The 25,299-nt window shown below is 36.8% G+C and overlaps 1 long non-coding RNA gene across 9 annotated transcripts in view; it reads right to left on the reverse strand.

Moving 5' to 3' along the window:
- The window catches only part of LOC143676219 (uncharacterized), a 92,009-nt gene that overhangs the window by 16,580 nt on the left and 50,130 nt on the right, over nt 1–25,299 (reverse strand). For 5 of the 9 annotated variants that reach the window (XR_013171931.1, XR_013171930.1, XR_013171924.1 and 2 more), the window contains one exon: nt 17,167–17,240. The exons of 3 other annotated variants lie outside the window; for them this stretch is intronic. This is a non-coding gene — a long non-coding RNA (uncharacterized LOC143676219). Of the gene's footprint in view, nt 1–17,166; nt 17,241–25,299 lie in introns of those variants that run through there. One more of the 9 variants, XR_013171927.1, reaches the window with a different exon arrangement.

The raw sequence follows: 25,299 nt of genomic DNA on the forward strand, positions 1-25,299 counted from the left end.
CCCAAAACAGCACTAGGCTTCTCGCTTCTTCAGGAGGACATTTCCTGCCAGGGACCGGCAGTAGCATCCTTGGGTCTCGGTCTGGTTGACAGTGTTAATTTCAAGCTCTGTTAAATACTTGAAATAATAAGTATACAATATGTTATTCAGAACAAAATTGAACCACCATTAACTGCCTCAGCAACAATGAATAAATTACTCTTTGACACAAACTTGCTTTGATCTAACAAAAAGAAAAGGCCGGAGGTGAGGAAGGCTTCTGAGTGTCCTCCTGTTACCGGACAAAGGCTGTGGAGTCTTTTGCCTGAGGTGTTCAATAACCAATTCCTGAGCCACAGGGGTTTCAAAGAGAGAAGGAGTTTATTACTAGGCACGTAGTAGGAGGACAGATGGCCTACTGGCCCAAACTTTGTTTCCTCGGGTTTAGGGTGTTCAAGGTTTTTAAGGATTTTAGGAAGGGAAGATGAGATCATTTCAAATACCAAGCTCAAAGTAGAAAGGGAGACAGTGTTATTATCATTTCAATAAGAGAACATAAGCTGAGTCAGAGCCATACTTCTATGCTAAAGGTATAAGCTGAAAGCAAGGGAAACAAGCTACTTTTCAATAGCAGTCTAGCTGATAGGATTTACAAATGTCTGGTACTAAAACTAGTTAATAGCTGACTTCAAATTCTTCATTAGCATTAGAGCCTTTGTCCTACAAGGAAATGACCAGAAAAAGGGAGTAAGTAACAGCTCTTAAAGTCAAAAAGGCGGAAGATAAGGGCTTTTACAATCATTTCAGATATCAGGGCAGCTGAATTATAATTTAGGGATTTCAAGTATTCCCCTCCATCTACACCAATATCCCAGAAAGCAAAAAGGGATATGATTTAGTTATCAAAATCATCTCTTACATCCTAATCTCTCGGTTACACTCCAGCTGTCTTCTTTGCACCTCTCTGGCTTTTCTGCCAGCCCCCCATTTTCCCACCCCACCTCTTTTTGATGTAGACTGCCTTGTCCTCACATTTGCACCACTGTCTCGGGCCATTCATTACAATTTACCCCACTGCTGGCCTCAATCATGTACTGCCTCTGAGACCAATTTTAGCTGAGTCCAGAGTTTTCTAACTTTAGTGGACATCTGATTCATGGTGGGTGGAAGGTAGGGCATCTTGCTAAAGTAGATTGCTCAGGCCAGTAAGAGTTTCAAGTTATTGGGCCCAGAATTTGCATTTCAAACAAGTTGCTAAGTGACACTGATGCTGCTGGTTCAGGGACCACACGGAGTCTCACTGTTCTAGGCAGACTGACCTGATCATCAGGGCTTTGTGATGGATAATCTATTCTAATTGAACCCATTGATCGAAATCTGAATCCCTCACATCCTTGTCCTTTTTAAGTCCTTGCTTAACAACTTTGCCTTCTCACAGAGCATCTATTGTGATCTGATCATGTATATAATACTAGTCTTCCTTTATATTTTTACCATTTATTTATAATTTATAAATTACATATTTATATTTGGGAAACTTGATCAGTCAGCACTCTCTAGAGAAACAGAATCGACTGTATATACATTAGATAAATAGATAGATAGATGGATGGATGGATGGATGGATGGATGGATGGATGGATAGACAGATAGAATAGGAATTGCCTCACAAGTGTATGTGAATTGGCATATCCTGAATCTGTAAGACAGGCTGGAAACTCTGATAAAGGTGAAGTTAAATTCCCTGGAAAAGATGGTTGGCCAGAGCAGAGGCAGTAATTCTTTCTGACTTCTGAAATCCTTAGTTCTGGCTTGTAAGACCTTTGACAGTTTGGATGAGGAGATGCCCCACCTGACTGGGAGGAGAAGTCCTTCGTTGATTGTTGAAGCCACTAGCTCCAGATGCAATAATTGACCATAGATGCAAATCCATCCATGAATTACCCTCACTGCAAAAACCAGACCAGAGTCCACTTGACCAAACAACTAGATGTCATAACTTATCCACATTGAGACATAAAATTGACCATCACAGAAACGGTCTGGAAAAATCAGAAAAAAAAGCAGGCTCTGAAGTCAAGTATATCTCAGAGTAAATATCAGCCCTCATGTGTGCCTTTTGTGTGCTTGTGATCTCCCTGGGCTTGCTTCATTATCTTAAAAGTCAGTTTTCAGGGATGCTGTGGGGATTATATAAATTAATACAGTAATTCTCGAATGTTAGGGTATATCAGAATCACTGGGAAGGTTAGTTAAAGCAGATTGCTGGGTCCCACCCCCACAAAGTGTGATTCTATATTGTAGCTACAATAATTTACCAAGTGATTCTCAAGGTACTGCTCTAAGGACCACATTTTGAGAACAACTGAATCAGAGTGTCTGCAGTTCACCCTTTAGCCCTTTGTAAGGAATCAAAAGGCAATCTTTCTCTCTTTTGGGTTTCTTGTGGTCTTAATCAATTGACTTGATCCATAGAAAATTTCTTGCCCTTCCTTGCCAAAACTGATGTCTCCAAATTTGAAATTCCCATTTTCCAATGCAAAAGTTCATTCTATTTTTTATTCCTCTCTCTCATGACCGATCTGATCCCATCATACCCAAAATTCTTTGCAATATGTCATCTTTATCCTCATTTCAGTCTCTTAATATCCTCTCTGTCTTTCTCATTTTCTACTACATTTGGCCTCTTCTCAGAACCTCTCCCATAATTAGTCACATATTTGGCAGCAGTGGAGGTGCAAGACTGGATTATTTTCTGCTCCAGGTGAAGGCAGAAGATCATCTGAACTCTCACTGTTCAAGAGGCTTTGAGTGCAGTGTTCTGTTAAAACAAACAGACTGACTCGATGCAGCAGCTGTGTCTGCCCCAAACCACTTTCAACTTTTGAAAAGCAACAGCACCATAAAAGAGCATCGAATCTATGCGGAAATTTGTCCACTGGCAATAAGCATCTTGTTTCGTACTCGGGAAAGAAGCTTTTGAGCTTCCACTTTCTTTTTCATCTCTTTATCCCCATCTCCCTTCCGGCATTTGTGCTCCCCTGCCCTCCCCTACTACCTCTTCTACCCCATTGTTCCCAGCTGAAGGGATACAAAAGGGGAAGATCAGTCTGTACTTTTAAGAGATAAAAGCCAGTGCACTCCATTTATAATGCCTTGTTCTTCTAAGACATGTTTCATCTAGGAATCTCCAAGCGCTACACAAATGCTTTACAAAACTTGCTCTTGTCCCTCTTACCTAAAGGGAAAATTGAACTGCAGCAACTCTCTACATGATATGGCATCTCATCAACCCCAGTGGCCCGCAGAGCTAATTTAAAGAACCCATGTGCTTTCCGAAGCTGCTATGGTTTCTCTAAAATGTATTCATTGTTTAAAGGACAGTGAAGGTAAATATTCAATTGTAGTTTCTTGGCAAGAGTGGTCTCTTAGAAGGAAGTTTGTAAAATATCATATAGGATAGATCAAATGAAAATTTTAAAAATCAACTCTAAAATAGCAAACCATTACAGAATTCACTTTAGGTAGTTAGTAGACCAGACAAGATTAAAAATTGGAAATTCATCATGAAGTTAAACACAGAATTACATTTTAAAGCAAGCCAACGCTCTCCCAATTGGGCACTTCAGAGAATGAAGACATATTTCAAAAATGCCATCCTTCCTTGTAGGTTTTAAGAGGTGTTTAACATCCTGTATAAAACCCAACTTGTATCTACTTCTGAGAATTGATGAAATGCTGCATAATGAATCTGGGAGAGAAGACCTAAACCCCTGCTCCCTAGAGTGTCTTTTACCCTTCTTTATTTCTACATATTTCCCCTTACTAGCATTTTTTTTTCTCTTTCACATCAATGCAAATTAAAATTTCTAAGGCATATTTTATTTTATATGGCTCTCTCCCATTATAATCAAGTTATAAATTGATCAAACAAGAGAATTTATTGTGTATTTATTAAGATGTAGCCAGTAAGACACAATTTCTATGTTCAAAGACTCAGGTCCATTTACAGGAAAGCCTACTATTGAAAATTTTATTTTAGTTTATTCTTCATTTAACTTTTAAAACATTATTATAATTGAATATTAAAATGAAAACAATAGCTAGAAGTGATGTTTTGAGCTTTTATATTATGGTTTATTCTTCATTTAACTTTTAAAACACTACTATAGTTGTTAAAAGTTTCTCTAAGAGTATCAACCAATTCCAGCCCCCTATCCCACACTGTCGACAACCCTTCTAACACACACACAAAATGTTATAATGGGCATAAACCAAATATCCCTAAAGGTTGGGAGAAGGATCAAAGGGCAAGAAGGAGTTATAACACAGAAGTTAGGATTTAACAAATGGGTATGACTATGGAATCATTATTTGATATTTCTTTTCAGTCTAGACTGTCTTAGAGCAGCTAGAAGAAAATATCTGAAATTGTGGAAACTAACCCATACCATACATTGAAATTTGTTCTAAAAGTACTTGTTAGAATATACTTTGAAATTTACTGCTTTTTTGCATATATGTTATATTTCAAAATTAAAAATAAAAAAAAACACAACTATAGTTGACTATAACATAAAAACAATAACAAGTTGTGAAAGTATATTATTTTATTTTTACTGGACAGAAGTGCTATGTGACAAATACAAAGAACACAATCTTCCAGTTTGGGTTAGAGAATTACGATTTTGGGTAACTTCCTTAAGTTTATATTTAAGGAGATGTTCCAGGCACTTTTCAGCCAGAAGAATTAATATTACAGCATGGGTTAGCACCATAAAATGAATCGCCTTGCATTTGTCATCATTTTCAAATATCTTAATGTACATTAATGCAAAGGAGGAAAACTGTTAAAAATTTTGAGCCAGTAATTTAACTTCATTTTACATTTTTTGAAAACATGTTTTTAGTGTGTTCCTAATATTACTGAATTTTCAAGAATGCAACAACCTTGTAAACTGAGGAAGGTTTTACGTTTGTGTAAGAACTCTGCCAAGAATTGTCTATCCTTTTGGCAGAGCACATCACAAGCAGCCATGCTGTACTATTAAATTGCTAATAACGTACACCTGTTTCATACAGCTTGTATAGCTGTTTCATTATGATTCTATGTGCAGATGCAAGCATTTATTTTTGGTGTCTTCTGTTATAGATTTTCATTCCTGGTCATTTACACATTGAAAAGCTTATTATTTTGTTATAAATTACTTTGCTTTTGTTGTTGCTTTATATTATCGTTGGGGAAATATATTGCTTTTGTAAAATATTGCATTGATAATATTATCTATAAATTCCTTTTCAAAATAGTAAAGGAGAACTTTAAAACATTACTATAGCAAGGTGTATTGGTTATTTTAGGGTTGAGAGCCACCAGCCTAAGTTCTCAGTTGCTTATATTAGTGCCCCACACCCTTTTTTTTTGACATTAAGGACAGTTATGAAATGCATAGCTCCATCCCCTTATCCCATATTATGGAGAGCCCTTTTCAACATGAAAAAGTTCAAATGGGCATCCCCCAAATACCCCTAAGGAGTGGGAGAAAGATCAAAGTCTGAATCATTATATTGATAGTGCTGAATTATTATATTGGTATTCCTTTTACCCTGCAGTGTTTTGGAGCAACTAGTAGGAAAAGCCTAAAAATATGGAATTGTAATCCATTCTGAACTCTGAAATCTGTTCTATAACTAATAGTTGCGATAAGCTTTGAAATCTATTGCATTTTTGTGTATATGTTAGTTTTCACAAAAAAGAAAAAAAAGTCAATTGTGATAATAAATGCACAATGATGATATTGAGGACCATTAATTGTACACGTTGGATTATTTTGTGGTATATGAATATATAATCTATATCAATAAAAAAAGCAGTTATGATATATGGTATCACATTGAAATAAGGACCAGGAAATCGGTTTTTATTTCATTTTTCCCCATGTTCACTGTTAATGACAGTAACTTTGGTTAAATTAAAAAAGGAAGCCTTCTATGGAAGCAGAGCTTTGTGTTTCCAGATAAGGTGGAGGTCCTGAAGGGAGTACGGCGAGGACAAACGGCAGAAAGGGCATTCCAAATCCCCCAAAAGTTAAACTCACACATATACCTTCCTCTTGACTATAGCATCTTACTTGCTTTATTATAAGTGAAAAGTGCATGTTTGTAGTGCTTATAAAGTTGTTTCCTACATTGATAGTAAAAAGAATGCCATCTAAAATTAAAACACCTATTGAAATACCAATTTACACCCATTAACCTGGCTAAGATGAAATGATGTATAAAACTGACATCCGGGTAGATGGCAGAATAGGGTGGCTGGCTTTACCCCATGTGGTGGAACAACTAGAGAAAGGACAGAAAAATGTCTGAGACAGTGGTTCCAGGATGCCGTGAGCAGAGAGGGACATCTACATTATATAGGAGCACCTGGATGAAAAAGGGGAAGAATTATGAATGAGAGGAGGGGGTGAGTTTATCTGCACCTGGAGTGGACTGCAAGGTGCAGGCCTGAGCAGGAGCTGAAGGAGTGCCATGCTCCCTCACCCCCACCTCAGTGTCAGCTTGGGAGCTCTTCGCTCTCAGCTCTGCAGCTGGGAGCTCCCATGGGTAACCCAGAGCCAGCAGAATTGTTAAATCTACACAGAGACTTTGCTGCTTTAGGGGTGCCTACTCCACCCCTGTAGCAGGCTGCTGTGGGCACCTGGTTTTGACTGAGACTGGGGGGCCCACCCCTCAGGAGAAGGGTGGGACGCAGGACTGAGCTGAGCTGACTCAGCTGGTGAAAGAGACTACCTGGATCCTGCTGATTCTGTCCTTTGTCCAGGAGGCTGGGAGCACTCACAGCAAGAATGGGTGGGGAGGCAGGGACAAGAGAGCGAGCCGTGTCTACCACCAGGCACTGCTGGGCTGGCCGTGGCCAGGGGTATTTGAAATACACAGTCCCACAGCCCAAATTCCTTCTGTACGGGACCTTGGGGACAACCAGACCCACGGTTCCCACAAACAGATTCTCCACCACCCTGGGGTTGGTGGCTTTGAGCAAGCACCAAGACCTGTGTGACCTTGACTGGGTTTTCACCTGGTTGAGCTCCAGCCCAGTTGGCTGACTTAGTCGGAGAGAGGTGGCCTTGAGGGGAAGAGGTGGCCTACAGGCACCATCTTCTGGGAAGGCACAGAAAGTACAGTCTGGCCGATTACCTTTCTGCCTAACTTTTTAAACACATCTTCAGTGAGCATTGCACCTCCTGCATGAAGCCCCAACCTTGACTTGGTGGGGAACTGCTGGCAAACCAAGTGCAAAAGCAGACCTTCAACACAAACCCCAAAATACAAAATCTTAGATGAGTTGAGAGGAATCAACTTTCCAAATAACTTATCAAGATAATCAAATGCCTTGAAGGCAGCAGAAAATCACAAAGCACATGAAGAGGCAAGAAAAAGGTCCAGCCAAATGACCAAATTAAAACACCAGAGGAGACACAGAATTTGGAACAACCAATCAAAGATGTCCATAAAAATCTCCTAAATAAGTTAAATGGGTTAGCTAAAGACATAAAGGATATCAAGTAGACTCTAGAAGAGCATAAAGAAGAATTTGACAAAACAAATAGAAAAATAACAGGTCTTATGGAAATAAGAGATACTGTAGGTCAACTTAGAAATACTAGACATAAACAACAACAGCTTTGAAAGGTAGGACAAGAATAAGCAAACTAGAGGACCAGACAACTGAATTCAAAAGCACAAAAGAATGAATGGCTAAAAAGATGGAAAAAATTGAACTGGATCAGGGAAATGAGGGACAGTACAAAGAAGATAAGAATCATTGATGTCCCAGAAAGAGAAAAGAAGAGTAAAAGGCTGGGGAAATTATTTGAGGACATAATTGGGGAAAACTTCCAACCCTTGTAGAATAAATCCAAACAGAACCGTTCCCAGACACATACTAATCAGATTGTTGAATGATGAAGAGAAGCAAAAGGTCCTGAAAGTAGCAAGAGAAAAGTAATTCACCGTATAGAGAGGAAACCACATAAGACATATGTGGACTACTCAATAGGCACCATGGAGGTGGGAAGGCAGTGATACAATATATTTAAGATTTGAGTGAGGAAAAGTTCCAGCCAAGAATTCTTTATTCAGCAAAGTTGTCCTTCAAAAGTGAGGGAGAGATTAAGATTTTTCACAGACAAACAAATGCTGTGAGAATTCTTTAACAAGAGACCGGCTCTACAAGAAACACTAAAGGGAGTGCTGTTGGCTGTTACAAAAGACAGAAGAGGGAGGTCTGGAGAAGGGTACAGAATTAAACAATGTAAGTAAACAGGAACTTAAAGGATAAAAAGAGAGACAGAAAAAATATGTAGCTCTGACAAATAAAAACCAAAGGATAAGATGGTAGGTTCACGAACTACCGTTACAGTAAGAATTTTGAATGTTAACAGACTAAACTCAACAATTTAAAGATACAGATTGGCAGAATGGATTAAAACTGTGCTGTTTACAAGAGACCTGTTTTAGTCCCAAGGATACAAATAGATTGAAAATGAAAGGATAGAAAAAGATATTCTATGGGAGCTGTAACCAAAGAAAGCAGGAGTAGCTATGCTAGTATCAGGCAAAATAAACTTTAAATGTAAAGTTGTCATAAGCAACAAGGAAGGACACTATATATTAATAAAAGGAACAATTCACCAAGAAGAAATAGCAATCATAAACGTTTATGCCCCAATCAGGTAGCTTCAAAGTATGTGAGACAAACATTGGCAAAACTGAACGGAACAATAGATGTTTCAACAGTAATAGTGGGAGACTTCAAAACACCACTCTCTTCCATAGATAGAATAACCAAACAAAGAATCAATAAAGAAATAGAGAACTTAAACAGTTTGATAAATGAATTAGCCCCAACAGATATATAGATTGTTAAACACCAGGATATACATTTTTCTCCGCAATGGAACGTTCTCCAGGATAGATCACATGCTGGGATGCAAACCAGGTCTTAATAAATTTAAAAAGAATGAAATTATTCAAATAATTGACCATAATTGAATAGAACTGGAAGTCAATAACCACCCAAGAACCAGAACTTTCACAAGCATATGGATATTAAATAACACATTTTAAAACAATCATTGGGTCAAAGAAGAAATTGCAAGAGAAATTGTAAATATCTGAAGATGAATGGAAATGAAAATACAGTATCAGAACTTTTGGGATGCAAATTTCTCCTGAGAGCCTTGAATGCCTATGTTAAAAGAGAATAAAGAGCAACTGGAGAAACTATAGAAAGAACAGAAAACTAACCCCAAAACAAATAGAAGTACAGAAATAAAAAGATCAAAGCAGAAATACGTGAATTGGAAGAAGAAAGAACAGTAGAAAGAATCAATGAAACTAAAAGTTGGTTCTTTGAGAAAATCAATAAAATCAATGGACTCTTAGCTAGGCTGACAAAGAAAAAAAGAGAGAGGATACACTTAATTAAATTTGAACTGAGAGTAGGGTCATAACATGGACCCTGAAGAAATTAAAAAAAAAAAATTAAAAGGATACTATGAACAATTATATGGCAATGAATTAGACAACTTAGATAAAATGGATGACTTCCTAGAAACACATAAACAATTTACACTGATTCAAGAAGAAATAGAAATCCTCACCAAACTAACTACTAATAAGAAGATTCACTCAGTTGTCAGAAATCTTCCTCAAAGAAAAGCCCAGGGCCAGATGGCTTCACAAGGGAATTTTACCAAACATTCCACTATTCTTGCTCAAACTCTTCCAAAAATGTGAAAAAGGAACAGTATCTAATTCATTTTATGAAGCTAACATCACTGTAATTCCAAAACTGGAGAAGGATACTACTAGAAAGGAAAATTACAGGCCCATCTCCCTAAAGAAAATAGATGCTAAAGTTCTAACAATATACTCACAAGTCAAATCTCATGGCACATTGAAAGAATTATACATGACCAAGTGGGATTTATTACAGGCATATAAGTGTGGCACAGCACAAGAAAATCAATGTAATAAAACATATTAACAAGTCAAAAGGGAAAAAAACACATGATTATTTCAACTGATGCTGAAAAAGCTTTTGAAAAATTCAACACCCTTTTCTGGTAAAAGCACTTCAAAAAGTAAGAGTCAAAGGAAACTTCCTCAATATGATGAAAGGCATGTATGAAAAGCAAACAGCCAGCATCATACTCTATGGTCAGAGTCTGAAAGTCTTTCTCCTGAGATCAGGACTGAGTCAAGGATGCCCTCTGCCACTACTATTATTCAACATTGTATTAGAAGTTCTAGAAAAAAAATGCCATTCACAATAGCAAATAAAAGAGTCAAGTATCCAGGAACAAATTTAATCAGGGACGTAAAGGACCTGTACATAGAAAACTATAAAACATTGCTCAAAGAAATCAAAGAAGCTCTAAAAAGGTGAAAAGACATTCCATGTTCATGGATAGGAAGGCTAAATATCATTAATATGTAAATTCTATCCAAATTGATCTACAGATTCAATGTAATATCAATCAAAATTCCAACAACTTACTTGAAGACTTGGAAAACCTAGTTGCCAAATTTATTTGGAAGGGAAATGGGCCCCAAGTAGTAATAAGCATACAAAAAAAAAAAAAAAAGGAAGAATAATAAGAAGAATGAAATGGGAGGACTTACACTTTCTGATTTTAAAGCATATTATAAAGCCATAGTGGTCAAAACAGCATGGCATTGGCACAAAGATAGACATATTAATCAATGGAGTTGAATTGAGAGCTAGAAATAGACCTCCAGATCCAGGGTCAATTAGCTTCAGCAAGGCCCCCAAATCCACTGAACTGGAACAGAATAGTCTTTTTAGCAAATGGGGCTGGGTGAACTGGATATCCAAATAAGGTAAGGACCCTTACCTTATACTGTATACAAAAATTAAGTCAAAAATGAATCAAAGACCTAAATATAAGAGCCAATACCATAAAGCTTCTAGAATATAAGGAAACATCTTCAAAACCTAGTAATAGGAAGTAGTGTCTTAGACCTTACACCCGAAACACAAACAATGAAAGAAAAAATAGATAAATGGGAACCCTTCAAAATATAAAGCTTCTGTGTCTCAAGGGACCTTATCAAAAGGTGGAGAGGCAGCCAACTCCATGGGAGAAAATATTTGTAAACCACATATCTGATAAGGATTTGTTTTTTTAATATACATAAAGAAATCATACAACTCAACAACAAAAGAGCAAACAACCCAATTACAAAAAGAGCAAAAGATATGAATAGACATTTTTCTAAAGAAGAAATACAAATGACTAAAAAGTACATGAAAAATATTCATCCTCATTAGTTACAAGGGAAATGCAAATCAAAACCACAATGAGAAATCATCTTACACCTACAAAAATGGCTGCCATTAAACAAAGAAGCAATTACAAATGTTGGAGAGAATGTGGAGAAACTGGAACACTCCTGCACTGCCGGTGAGAATGTATAATGGTACAGCCACTGTGGAAGACACTTTCGGGCTTCCTCAGAAAACTAAATATTGAGTTTTAGTTTTCTAAAACTAAAAGCAATGTTATGAACAGACATTTGCACACCAATGTTCATAGCAGCATTATTCACAAGTGTTAAAAGATGGAAATAGCCTAAGTGCCTCATCAACATATGAGTGGATAAACAAAATATGGTATATGCATACATTTTGTGAGAAGAAATAAGGTCCTGAAGCATATGACAAATAATGCTAAATGAAATAAACCAGACACAGAAGAATAGAGACTATATAATTTCACTAATATGAACCCCCTGGAAAATGTAAACTCAGAATCTTAAAATGTAGAATACAAGGGACCTACAGATAGACAGGAGCTGGAGAAGGGGGAATGGATACCTAACCTAATATGTACAAACTAGCTAATGGGATTGAATTTAAAGTATAGGAATAGTTGGAGGTGATGGTAGTTCATTAGTGGATGCGTAAGTAATAGTGCCATACTGAAGTGACTATGATTGAAAGGGGTTGCTTAGAGCATGTACTTTACCAATTAGCACTACAAATGTAAATAAGTTCTTTTTTTTTTTGTAAATAAGTTCTTGCATGAACTACTTCAAATGTATAACACTTGTAAAAAGAGTTAATTATAGAAAGATATATGGGGAAAACTACGTATTGCATGCTGTGGTCTATATTTAAAAGGAATACATCACTAGCACCACAACAATACTAAGGGTAAATAATTGAGTGGAGGGCAAGAGTTAATGGGAGATTTGGATTCTCTCTTTGGTGTAGGTGTGTCTATCTGTTATGTTTCTCTTTAGAGCAATGAAAATTGTCTAAAATTGAGTGATGATTGTACACTTGAGGAAAGATACTGTGAAGCATTGATTAGTTCGCATAGGATATATGCTATATGAATAGATTTCAACAACTCTTCAGTTTCAAAATAAATAAACAGAAATATTCAAGAGCTGGAGAAAATGTGGAGAGAGAGGGGTATGGCTATTCAATGTTGGTATGAGAGTGGAATGGGGCAGCCCCTCTCGAAGATTATGTAGTGGAGCCACAGGAAGCCAAATACAGGGTCACCAAAAGATTAGGCAATCCTGTTACTGGGAATATACTCGAAAGAACTGAAAGCAGGGACCTGAATAGATATTTGCACACAGATGTTTATGGTGACATTATTCATGATACCCAGTGGATGGAGACAGCTGAAGGGAACATGGACTGAGAAGCAGAAGGGTGAGCTGTGGTGTATACACAGGACAGAATATTGTACAGCTGCAGAAAGGAAAAAATTCATGAGGCAGGCAATGAGGCAAATGAACCATGAGAACATTATGTTGAACTAGTTAAACCAGAAGCAAAAGGACAAACAGAGTATGGTCTTATTTTTTTTTTAGAAAATACTTTTAAGAAAATTGAGGCCTAGATTGTAATCTGTTACCGTAGTCACATTATTCCTGAGTTCTAAGTATTATTTCTAACTTCTGAGATTCTGTGCAATATTTGCATAACCTGGTATTTTCCTGGAAGGAAAAGATGATGTTATCTTTATTTTAGAACTTCACCTATGTATGAGACCAAAGGAAGGGAGGTTTGTTTTTTCCAAACCTGAATTTTCCGTAGCAAACAATGTAACTTAACGTGTCTGGCCAGTTCAGTTAAACAAACTTAACACAGGGAGCCTAGAATTAAGAACGAAGTCTTGCGTTTCTGTCTAGGTTAATACATTTTGAGTATGCTGGGCAGATTATTGAAAAGTATTGGCAAAGTTCCTTCAGGAACTGTAGAGAAAATATGAAACCATTAAACTTTCCCACTTGGGAAAGCACTGATACTTTCTCAAACATAAGGCACTTCCAATTTAATAGACCAAACCCTTGATCTTATAAAACTTATATGTTGAATGGAGAAGCTAAGCCTATGTATAATAATGCCTACGAGTTAATTCCAGAGAACCTCTTTTGTTGTTCAGATGTGGACTTTCTCTTCTAAGCCCAACTCTGCAAGTAAAATCATTACCTTTCCCCCTATGTAGGATATGACAGCCAGGGGTGAAGGTCTCCTTGGCAACGTGAGACATAACTATAGGGATGGACCTGGCCCTAGCACCATGGGATCAACAATGTCTGCCTGATCAGAGGGAAAAATGTAACAAAATCAAGTGTAGTCTCTAAGAGATTTCAAATAGAATCAAGAGGTTATTCAGAAGGCTACTGTCTTGCAAGCTTCAGCTTGTTATTGCTAATTGCCATACTATGCCAAGGCCCAACCAACAGTATTCCTATAAACTCTAAAGAATATCCAAGGCTCTATCTGAGATGCTATAAACATTTCACTTACTACGTTAATTTTTTTAGAAACTTATAACCTCCAGATGGTTCCTGGGCCCAATAAACTGTGAAACCCAGAAGTACCAGTCTCTCCAAGAGGATCAACCAGTTGCATCCCATTACCTCATAATGCTGACCCCCTTTTCAACATGAAGAAGTTAGAATGGTCATTGCCCCAAATCCCTAAAGATAAGGAGAAGGATCACAGGAAAGGAGTTGTAAGAGACAAGATAGGGTTTAACAAATGAATATGGCTATTGAATGATTATAGTGATATTTTATTTTAGTCCCTGGTGTCTTAGAACAAGAAATACCTGAAATGAGGGAACTGTAACACATACCATACTTTGAGATTTGTTCTAAAAGTACTTGTTAAAATGTACTTTGAAATTTATCACTTTTTTGTGTATTTGTTCATTTTCACAATAAAAATGTTCAAAAAAGATGTATAAAACCAGTTGTTTGCAGTAATGGGGGAAAGTGGGATCTTCATTTAGTGCTGAAAAGAGGATGAGTTGAAGTAGCTGATGGTAATGTTAAATATGTGAGTATACTTTGACTCAGCAATTCTGTTATTGAGTATTTATTTTAAATATCTTAATGTAGATGTATCTCAGATAAATCCTCAGGCAAGTTCATAGAGGAACATGTACAGTTGTGTTTACTGCAGTTTTATATATACAATGGCTGAGAATTTGGGGCAATCTGGGTGTCTAGCATCAAGAGAGAGGATCAGTAAAAATTAGGAGTTTGATGCAGCAGTCAAAGTCATCAGGTTTGGTTCATCTAGCAACATGGATGGATCTTAAAAATCCAACTGAGTAATAAAAGTATCTAAAAATATGGCATATAATGTGGCAGGCTCAATTCTGTACTCCATGGGGGGAAAAAGTGTTCTTATTCTTAATTCATTCCTGTAGGGGTGAATGCATTATAAACAGGACCCTTGGAAGATGTTATTTTTAGTAAAGATGTGGCCTATTGAATTAGTTTTGTCTTTAATCTGAATTATTGGAGTCCTTTATAAACAGAATGAAATTCAAACCAGAAAAAGTCACAGCAAGAGCCAGAAGCTGGAGGTCAGTGGAACCTGGAAAGGAAAAAGAGATGACAGACACTGCCATTGCTTTGCCATGTTACAGAAAAGCCACAGACTGTAGGATTACTGGCAGCCAGCACTGAACACTGCAGTCCTCACATTTTCTTCATTTTGATGATGATTTCAACTTTCAGAGGACCTGACCTCAACATGGATGAGCACTGAATATGGAGACAAATATTTCAATCATGAGAAAGAAATAGTTCCAATCATAAAAGACACAATTGATTTCTACTGTTTAGAGACAGTTAAGTGAATTTGGTTTATGTAAGTATGCTTGGATCCAGTAAAGTTGGTTGCTCTGATAAAGTCAATTTAGGACACTGCAAAAGTGGAGACTCAACCAGATGTTGACTACATTTGCATCTATATCAACTAGGCTAGCTGGCTTTTTTGGATGCTCTCTCTTTTCTTTCTTTAACCGTAACTCGGTGGAGCCCCTAGCATTAAGCATAAAGACTTATAGCATAGTTGAAAACAATGTACATATCTTAATAGTGACATATCTTGTGAATCGCATGCTTTAGTGCTTTAAGAGGAGGGACTACTTAATTCAACATTCAGTCAACAGCGCCTAGGATACTAGTGTGTATTTAAAAATGTAAAATGAATCAAAGCTAATATGAGACAAGGATTTTGTTGTCTACTTTGTATCATGTTCATCTTTCATGCAGGTTCCTTACCTATTGAGGATTAAAAGGAAGTTAAACATAACCACTGTACACAGGAAAGTAAATGAACTAGGCGGTTATTGGATTTTTTAAAAGATATCCTTCTTAAAGTTTTCCTAATCCTTTCTGCAAAACTTCACTTCCTTTTGTGCGATTGTCTGAAATCATCCCAGCTTGAAATGAATCTGATTTAATGCATTTTTTCTCAAATGGAAATAATACTGAGTGTTTTGGGGATACCGTGTGCTCACTAGAGAGTGACTAAGACGACCTTTATGGAAGGAAGGTTGACTCTGATAGCATAGGCGGTAATTAAGCTAAAGCAAAGTTTGAGTCAAGACTGCCAGAGATCTAAATGTGTGACCTTTAACTGGTGGGCAATGGGGAGTCAGTGAAGGGTATTTGACTGGGGGATTGTATGAAGGAAAAAAAAGTTTCAGTAACCATCATATGGTAGTGTTATGCACTATAAAGACTCTGAGTCCAGGAGTTAGGATGGCCTGAACTTCAAGTCTACCTCTGCCAAGTACTAGCTGGGTGATTTGAGCTTCAATTTTCTTATTGTAAAATAGACATTCTTAAACTAACCTCTCAAGGATGTTGCTAGGATTGAACAAGTTAACGTATGTAGAATCCTTAACGCATTGCCTTGCATGTGGGTATTTTTAAAAATGGTACGATATTGTTGAATGAAAGCCTTGGTGGTGTTTGAGGTCTAAGCTGAGTCAAAATGGAGGAGACAATGCAAGCAGAGAAAATGCATGATCTAATCCATGTCTTTCTTGATCCAAGTTGCTTCAAGGTTTGGAACTTGAAATGGATATTTGTCTAGTAGAATCTGAACCAGTGTACGTAACTTATTTGGACTAGATGAGTAAACCGTATTGATGATTGTTTTATGTCATCAACAACTGTGCAATCATTTCCGTGTCTGCTTCATGCAAAAAAAAAATTGAGTGTGCATTTGAGTACTTGGTACTTCAGGGACAGAATGTGAAATCATATTTAGTTACGATACAACTGAGAATGTCAGCCAAATAAGCTGAAAGCAAATGTTCCTACCTAAGAAATAGCAGAATGTGCCAATAACAGTACATCTGCTAATGAAATCAGGATGCTAATAAAAAAATGTTAAAATTCAGAAGGATTTTGGAATGTCAAATCATACATCCCTTAAAGAGATAAAACTTTTGAAATATAATTCATCTCCAGTCTGTTGCAGAAGTAGCTGCAATCTATTAAGAAACTGAAATATCCCAAACTCTTTGCATACATCATTCCACATCTCACAACTGTTTTGTGTTATAGGTTTTATTCCGCACATTGATACTAAGGAAAATATAACACCAAGAGGTGAGTTTTTGTCCACCATCACACAACCATTATGTGGTGAAATTAGTAAATGAAATTGTTTCCAAAGTTTATGCTTGCTCCAGCATGCAGTTTTGTCTTTTGCTGCCATTATTTTAAGGGCCCAAATTACAAAATTACATGGAACATAGCAGGATATCAAACTAGAATAACAGAAAAAGAAAGGTAAATCCAGTAATTTCTTTTAATAATGATTTTTATCACTTTACTATAAGAGAAGCATCTTGAAAACTTCCTCGCTTCACCAATTCTGATTCCTTCATTGTCATTTCCTAGAAAATATGAACACTTCCATCAACAGCCATGAATTCCTGCCTTTCCTACATACACGACAGCTCAGTAGAATGAAATATACATTGAGATTATTCTCTTTGATTACCCTAAAAGAGATCTATAAAGCATGAACAGTATGTTAAAACTGTTATAGTCACTGCATCCACTACAGGAAAAATGAATAACCAAATATTTCAAATTTCTTGTAAAAATATGATTACTTACCACGGATGTTTATTATAATAGATGGTAACTATATGCATCTATTCCATGTTGTCTGACAGATTATAAATCAACCTTGCTTGGTTCATCTCTAGCACACAAACATGGTGTAACCCTCTGGTGAATGCAAAGAGAAGCTAACTGGGAAATGAATGATATCCTTTAAATACTTCTCAGTCTTGGCAGAGACCTCTCCACTCCAGACATGTATCTTTCTTACTATTTTTTCTATTTTTTTGGCATGGACAGGCTCCTGGGAATCGAACCCAGGTCTCCGGCATGGCAGGTGAATATTATGTCACTGAGTCACCATTACCCACCCTATTTCTCTTACTTTTGAAGTGTTTGCTACTCTCATCATCTCTAATTTGCAGAGCCAGCCTACAAGCTCTCATCCAATCTTGGACTTCTATGTCCTGCATGTCACCCCATTTACTTCTTTACCATCACCCCAAGCTCACTGGATCTGAAACTTGCGTGACCTTCTTTCTTCTCAGCTTCCCTTCTGGATAATGATTCACATCACAGCATCCTCATTGTTTTAAAGAGTGGAGTAGAATAGAGTTTGCAGCTATGTATTCACTTGAACAAATGCATTCTAATATTGTCATTTCAAGCTCAATTGATATATATAAGCTTACAGGTGAGATAAAGTGGGCTTGATAACTTCTCCTTTATTTTGCTAGGCTATTCTACTTCAACCAGAAGAAAGCTAAGGTTTGCTGTGGGAGTGAACTGAGTGCCAGAGGGAATGAATGCAAAAGGCCTGTATTCACTCCTTGAGGTTTAAAATATTTTTACTCATAAATATCTTATTCTTGATTAAAAATTAAGATAATATTGTTTTAGATAAGTGACTCCTTCTTATTAAAAAGTGCAAAAATATTAAAAAGAATAAAGAAAAAGACCTCATCTATTGGAAATCATATTATATTAATATTCCAAAATCTTTTATGGGTAACACTAAAAGAGAATAATTAGTATGGATAAAGGGCTTAATAGGTGTTTACAAGTTGTTTTTAAAAATGATAAAATTATACCATTTTAGCACAAATATAACATTTATTTTAACTTAAATCTAACAAACGAAAAACAAAAATGAAATTCAAGGAATTGCTGAAATCAGATAAATGTTTAATCAAAAGCAAGAAATATTTACTTCTAAAATTGCCATTTGATTAAAGAAAAATTGCTATGAAGAGCAATGTTATGCCTTTAAAATTAATTTACATTAACTACATATTTCCATCTTAAAAATAGTGATTTTCTTGCTAATTTAAAATGTGAAGAAATAAGTCAATGCAAGTTTTCTTACTTCTCTCCTTCTATGACTTTAATGTATTTTTAGTTAATTTTTTATAACTTTAACATCTTTAGGGTTCAGCACATTTGCACTCTTTTCTGTAACTGTAGTTACCCGACAGTTTTAGTCTTATTTCAATATCTCAGTAGGTTAAATAGTCACTGCCAGTTTTGTTATCAGGTTTTGTATTCTTCAGTCTTTTATCTTGATTTATATATATTTTTTGCTCAATTCATCACGGTATAGCTATTATGAAAATGGTTTATATGTGGGGTATTCTTGAATTCTTGCAGTCTTGAAATTGTCTGGATGTTGTTTTATTTTAAAAGAGAAATTTGGCAGTGTTATGAATTTCTTGGACCATTTAAAATTACACAGGAACTTGGAGACATGTTTTCACATCTTCTGTGGTTAAGACAGCATTTTTACCACAACTGTTTAGGTTATTTGGGTTTTTTGGAATCCTGTTCTTTTCCTCCTCTTCAACCTCCTCCTTTTTCCCATTGAAAGGGTCATGTATACAGGGCACATTTCAAGTTCTTTCACATTTGATTATATCTGTCATTTGTTTTATCTGTCAGTGAAAGACTCGCTAGGGATTTTATTTGCCCGGACTCGTTTTCTTATTTCCATATCACTTCATTTTCTTCCGGCAGATCACATGTGTGTTCCCCCTTATATGATGTGATTTAAATGTGTTTTCATTCTTTGGAAGTTTAATAATTCATGAAAGTTGCCCATATTTGCCATCTCCACTTCTGGCATTCTCTTATGTCATCTGGAAAAGATCTGGTCCCTAGGCACTTCCATAGTCAAAAAGGAGGGTTAATTCTCAATCTTTTTCTTATTTAAACTGTCAGCAACAATGTATATACTTGAGCATTTGTTATTTTGTATTCTCTACTTCTATTGCAGTCTGTCTGCTTTCATTAATCCCTTTCTTTTTCCTTTACATTTACTTTAATCACCTCAAGCTTATTTTCTATGCCAATATTTCCATTTTTTATAATCCATTCTTCCCTTACTGCTTTGAACTTTTATTCCCCTGGATAATTATGTTTTGTTTTGCAATTTCTACCCCAGGTCCCAACCAAAAAGAAACCCTACTCTTTTTTTAAAGTTTCAAATGCATTTTTTTTGTCTTTTAGCTCCTGTTTACTTAATTCATGTTACTAATTTCTTCTAAAGCATGCATGTAAAACCAGCAGGTGGAAAAATATATGGCAAATCAATGAAAGCCAAAATAATATTAGTATTACTACATTAACAAAAATAAGATGAAACATATTTACAGATTAAATGGAAGACTATAAAATTAGAAAAAGAGAACATATTAATGAAATTAAAAATTCTAAACCTGTCTATAGAATATAGTATCGACATAAACAAAACAATAGTAACATAATTATAAAGTAGAAATTAGCCAACTCATAATCAATTACTCTTAGTAGTATTGATTTCTCTGTGACAACAATATAGTAAAGCTCCAGAGGATAGACTCACCCTACCCCCTACCATAAAGCTTAGTATATCCCATGGATAGAGACCTATAACCAAACGTTAGGGAATAGGCAGTCTTTCAAGCAGAGGAACACTGAGTGTGCACAATGTCACAAAGAAAATTCCAAAAAATAGCAAAGAATCAATGCCATACACATTTTATTTTCTGATAATGAAATAAATTTAAAAATCACTACATATTTGCCCTTAAATATTTAGACATTTAAAGCCACTTTAAATATTTCCAGGGAAAACAAGAAATTAGTCTTTTTTTAAATACTTTCTTAATGAACACTATACATTTTCCTCTAGGTACTATTTTATCTTTATGTCATAAGCATTGTTTGTAGTCTGTCCCTTATCAATAAGATCTACAAATATTTTCTAAATATCTATTAGAGAACTAAGAAGTGGTATTTTAGCTTAACAACCAAGTCGAGGTCTCTGATCTCACTGGAGAAAGCAATTGGAGAAGAGAAATGATGCAAACGTTAGGGTACAACTGGATGACCAGGAAGGCTTATCAAAACGTAAGTGGCTTCGGGCGGGCCGCGGTGGCTCAGCGGGCAAGAGTGCTTGCCTGCCGTGCCGGAGGACCCCGGTTCGATTCCCGGCCCTAGCCCATGTAAAAAAAAAACAAACAAACAAACAAAATATAATAAAAACAAGAAAATGTTTAAAAATGTTTCCCTTTCTTCCTCCCTTCCTTCCTTCCATCCTTCCTTCCTTCTCTGTCTTTCCTTCCTTTCCTCCCTCTCTCTTTAAAAAAAAAAAAAAAAAAAAAAAACGTAAGTGGCTGGGCACTACTGTAGAACTTTGATTCCTTAGTTCTGGGATTTCTTCATTCTGGGGTGGTAGCCAAGAATTTGTGTCTTTAGTAAATTCCTGGCTAAATACCACTGCTACCTGTCAGGGGACCACACTCTGAGAATGAGCAGAATAGAGAAGTGAAGTAGAGTTGATCAATTCTGGGCAACATATGCAAACTTCTTCCTAGAAAGGAATTTTGAGTTATTAGTAGGGTCAAGAAAATATGTTTTTTTAAAAAGAGGAAGATTAGTACATTTATAGCCTAAAAGCAAGAAGATGATTGGTGGGTGGGATATTCAAGGCACAGACACAAATTTTATTCAGCAAGATCATGGACAAGGATAGAGAAGGATAGAAAAAGCACGTTTTGTTTTGGTTTTTCTTTAGTAATGCAGTAAATCCTTTTTGAGAATATATTATGTATCTCATGCTCCAGGGAAGCACAGGAATGACCGAAAGTGTTCATTTTCCTCAATGAAGTCAGAGCTGACCACAGAACAGGCCATTACCACAGAGGTTGCTAACAGGTATAGTTAGCCTGTGGTCTCTGATTGCTCAGAAAGGGGGAATCCAAATAAACTGGGGAATTCAGAGAAGACTCAGTAGAAATGATAATTACATTGAGTCTTTAGGTCCCATCTTAAGGAGTAGTAGAGAAACACTTCCTCTGAGACAGAGAGAAATTTGGATTAGATAGTAAATTCCTTAGACTAAAGTAGCATAGATAGTTCTGTTAGAATTAAATAAAAGACGGAAGGGAGCCTAAAGGAGAAACACGGAGAGGGAGAGAAAGGAAGGATGGGAGGAGGGATCAAACAGATAAGATGATCTTTTTGAGGTAGAAACAACTGCTGCGGAATGGCCTACTTCCGATCAGGGAAATGCTAGTAAATTGTCATCTGCTGAGAGCAAGAGGATTTCAGCAATGAGGAGGGTAAATTGCATTGGCCAGAGGTAGCTGGGAAGCCACTCCACTGGAAATGAATAAAAGGATTGTTGAGACACTATGTGGCCCAGCTGTGGTCAATGCAATTTTATGAGGATCCCAATAGGAATGGCGTTTTCCAAGAAAATCCAGTAGCCTGAAGCTCTCATTGGACTTTTGACAAAAGCCAACCTACCTCAGGGGATGCCAAATGAAAGCTAAGGAATGATACTGGCTGCTTTTATGAGGACAGCAGGCAGTGGCTGATGTTGCTTGTTAAACTTCTGTATCTAAAATGGAATGGCTAACTGATTTCCAGATAGGTTTGGCAGTTCCACCAGCCCTGAAAATTGGAACATCTGTGATGTTGGGTAGAAGCTAACAGGATTCTGGCCACTCATACAGCACATCTGGAAATGCAAATAGGTGATTTTGAAACTCCTGGTGATAACAGAGATATGGTTGGCATTTTTCCCAAGTAAATTCCTAATACCTAAGAAGAGGTAGAGCATGTCCAGTAGGGACAGAAACAGCTTCTTTGGCTGTCGTTTAAATAGTGATGGTAGTATAACTGACAAAAGAAGCTATGAGGACAGTGTAGGTGTCCTAGTTTGAACTACATAAATCAATGTATACATGCTTTCAACCTTAATCCAAGTTCTGTGATGTGAACCCATTGTAATAGGATCTCTTGAAGTTGTTTCTTTCAGATGCCCCAACTGAATGAGGGTGGATCTTAATCCATATTCCTGGTGTCTTTATTAAAGAGAAGAAACTGGAAGCCAGAATTTAGATAAAGGCACAAGAAGAAGCCGGAAGTCAATAGAGTAAGAGAGCAAATGAAAGGAGAGGATTTCACCATGTGACACGAGGCAGAAATACAAACCAAGAAACCCTAGGAATTGCTCGAAGCCAGCACTAGAAAGCTCAGGGAGAAAACAAGCCCCACCAATACCGTGATTTTGAACTTCTTCTAGCCGAATGGTGAGCTAATAAATTCCTGTTACTAAGCCAACCCATTGTACCGTATCTGTGATAGCATCATTATCAAGCTAAGACAGTAAGGAACATTAAGAACAAATAAACAAAGAGGCCAAAAACAGCACAATGTCCTACAGTGTTCAAGATAGATGCTAAAGAACGGCTTGCGTGAGCATTCAACTTATTAACAGGTGTTCTCTAAAGAGTTGCCATGTACCTGAGAACAGCTCACACGAAATTCTCCTTCAGAGAATAAAGTAATTTGGAAACTCATCATAGACATGTGTAGCAACCTTATGTCTCTCTTTCACATGTATTATTAGAAGAGGAAAATTAAGTGTTGACCCAAAGCAATAACTCTGTCTCCTTATCTGAAATGCAAGGTTACCCAGCTTCTCTTCCCCAACACTCAGCTGTGCAAAGAGGACACCTCTCCCAACTAATTCCCTTGTACTAAACTCAGGTCAGCCTCCTGCCCTTGATTAGCAACACAGTCTCATATCTAAGCTTCCTTCAACTCTTCCAAGCCCTTATTACAAAAATGCAGTTGCCACTCTGCTATCCTTTTCGTTTTTTTCCCCTTAATCTCCAGTGCTCTCAGAGATACCCCAAAGTATGAAATCCTGTATTAGCTTCAGGATGTGGAGGCATGGTCCTGAATATGACCCGACACTCAGATTCTCTATTAAATATCCTGCACGCACATGCACGCTCATGCTTAAATTAGCAAGAAGATAACCAATTTCGCTGGCCCCTTTTCTAGCAAAGCAACAGAAACTGCAGTAAGATAGATAATTACACTACATAATATGAGGCAATAAAATTCGCAGGAATGTTTCTGTTTTGAGTATCAAAATTGAATTTGTTGCAGGAATTATGATGTGTGTGAGGCCAACTTCATTTAAGAAAGGGAAAATAGACACCATAATAAGACATCCATTTACAAGAAAACTAGTTATAACTTTATGTGTCACTCTGTTTAATTTCAGCAACTTCTATCCCAAAATAAAGTAAAGCATTTTATGGATAATGAACAAGAGATTTAATATTGTATGGGTGACTAATTCAGTTACTTAAGAAAAGAATCAGAAATGAACCGGATGTCCTCTAGTTGATTAGTGTTTCCGACATGAGATGCAGCATTAGCTTGAGAACGGCTCAAACTCATGCCTCATTATTTCTGTATGGCTATACTTCGTAAGAGTTTCACTGCACTGCTGGAATTAATTTCTGCTTCCTGAAGAAGTTTTGCTTGGTAAAGTCAGTTATGAGGAGCCCAAATAAAACAAAATTGAGGCAGTTATATAGATCATTCTGAACACAGATTCTTCTTTCTCTCATAGTACTGCCCCCCATGCATACACATCCACTTTCAGTATCTTTCTTGCTTTCTCTTCCTTTGAGCTTACCTGACATTTTATATCAGCTGTGAAGACCTCGCCTGAGAATAGATACTTTTTTTTTTTCACAGAACAGAGCTCATTAATATATTTTAGAAAACTCTCGCAGGTCCTATATATTCCTTTTGCCACCTGAAATACTTCACTTCCATTGTCACTTCCAGAAAGGTGTTCATTAAGCAGTAAATACACATTGGTGTATCCAATGAGCTATGAGTCGATCACACCTTAACACATAATAGTTGAATCAACCATCTTTCTTTATAACACCTTACCAAAGAAATGGAATTTTATATAGCACTAGGAAGAGAGAGAATTAGAAATATGTCAGTATGGAATTGAGTCTACTTTACCAGCCTAGCAAACAGAGTTCTCCTGGCCTCTATATTTTGCTATTTGTCTTGAAAAAGAAAAGAAGAAGGGGAGGTGCATGGAAAGACTAACTTATCCCTTGCTTTGGGGAAAGCAAAACAATTTGCCAAAAATCAATTAGTTGGGAAAATACATCAAATGACTATGTTACCATTCATCCCTTTTATTGGATGCTGTATCTAGGAAACTTTGTAACAGCCTGCCCAAAGTTTATCAACCCCTGGAGTCCAGGCAAAGGAGCAGCCAGTGCCCACCGGGTTTAGTCTCAGAACGTGTATGTTTGTGGGGAACCGGACCATTAGGGAAAAGTTGTAAAGAACCCACACCCCCATGTGACTGTCCCAGGAGGCTAATATCCTGCTCTTACTCCTATCAGCTCATAACCTTTGCCACGCTTTCCTCAGTCTAAATGGTTTGAACGCTTTGCTGTGGACTCAGCTTGCCCTCCCATTTTTTTAAAACTTTTTAATTGTATAATATAACATATATAAACAGCAAAGAAAGAAAAAAGCTATAGTTTTTAAAGGACTCTTCAATAAGTTGTT

Source organism: Tamandua tetradactyla, chromosome 3 (assembly GCF_023851605.1).
Source record: "Tamandua tetradactyla isolate mTamTet1 chromosome 3, mTamTet1.pri, whole genome shotgun sequence".
Taxonomy (NCBI): Eukaryota; Metazoa; Chordata; class Mammalia; order Pilosa; family Myrmecophagidae; genus Tamandua; species Tamandua tetradactyla.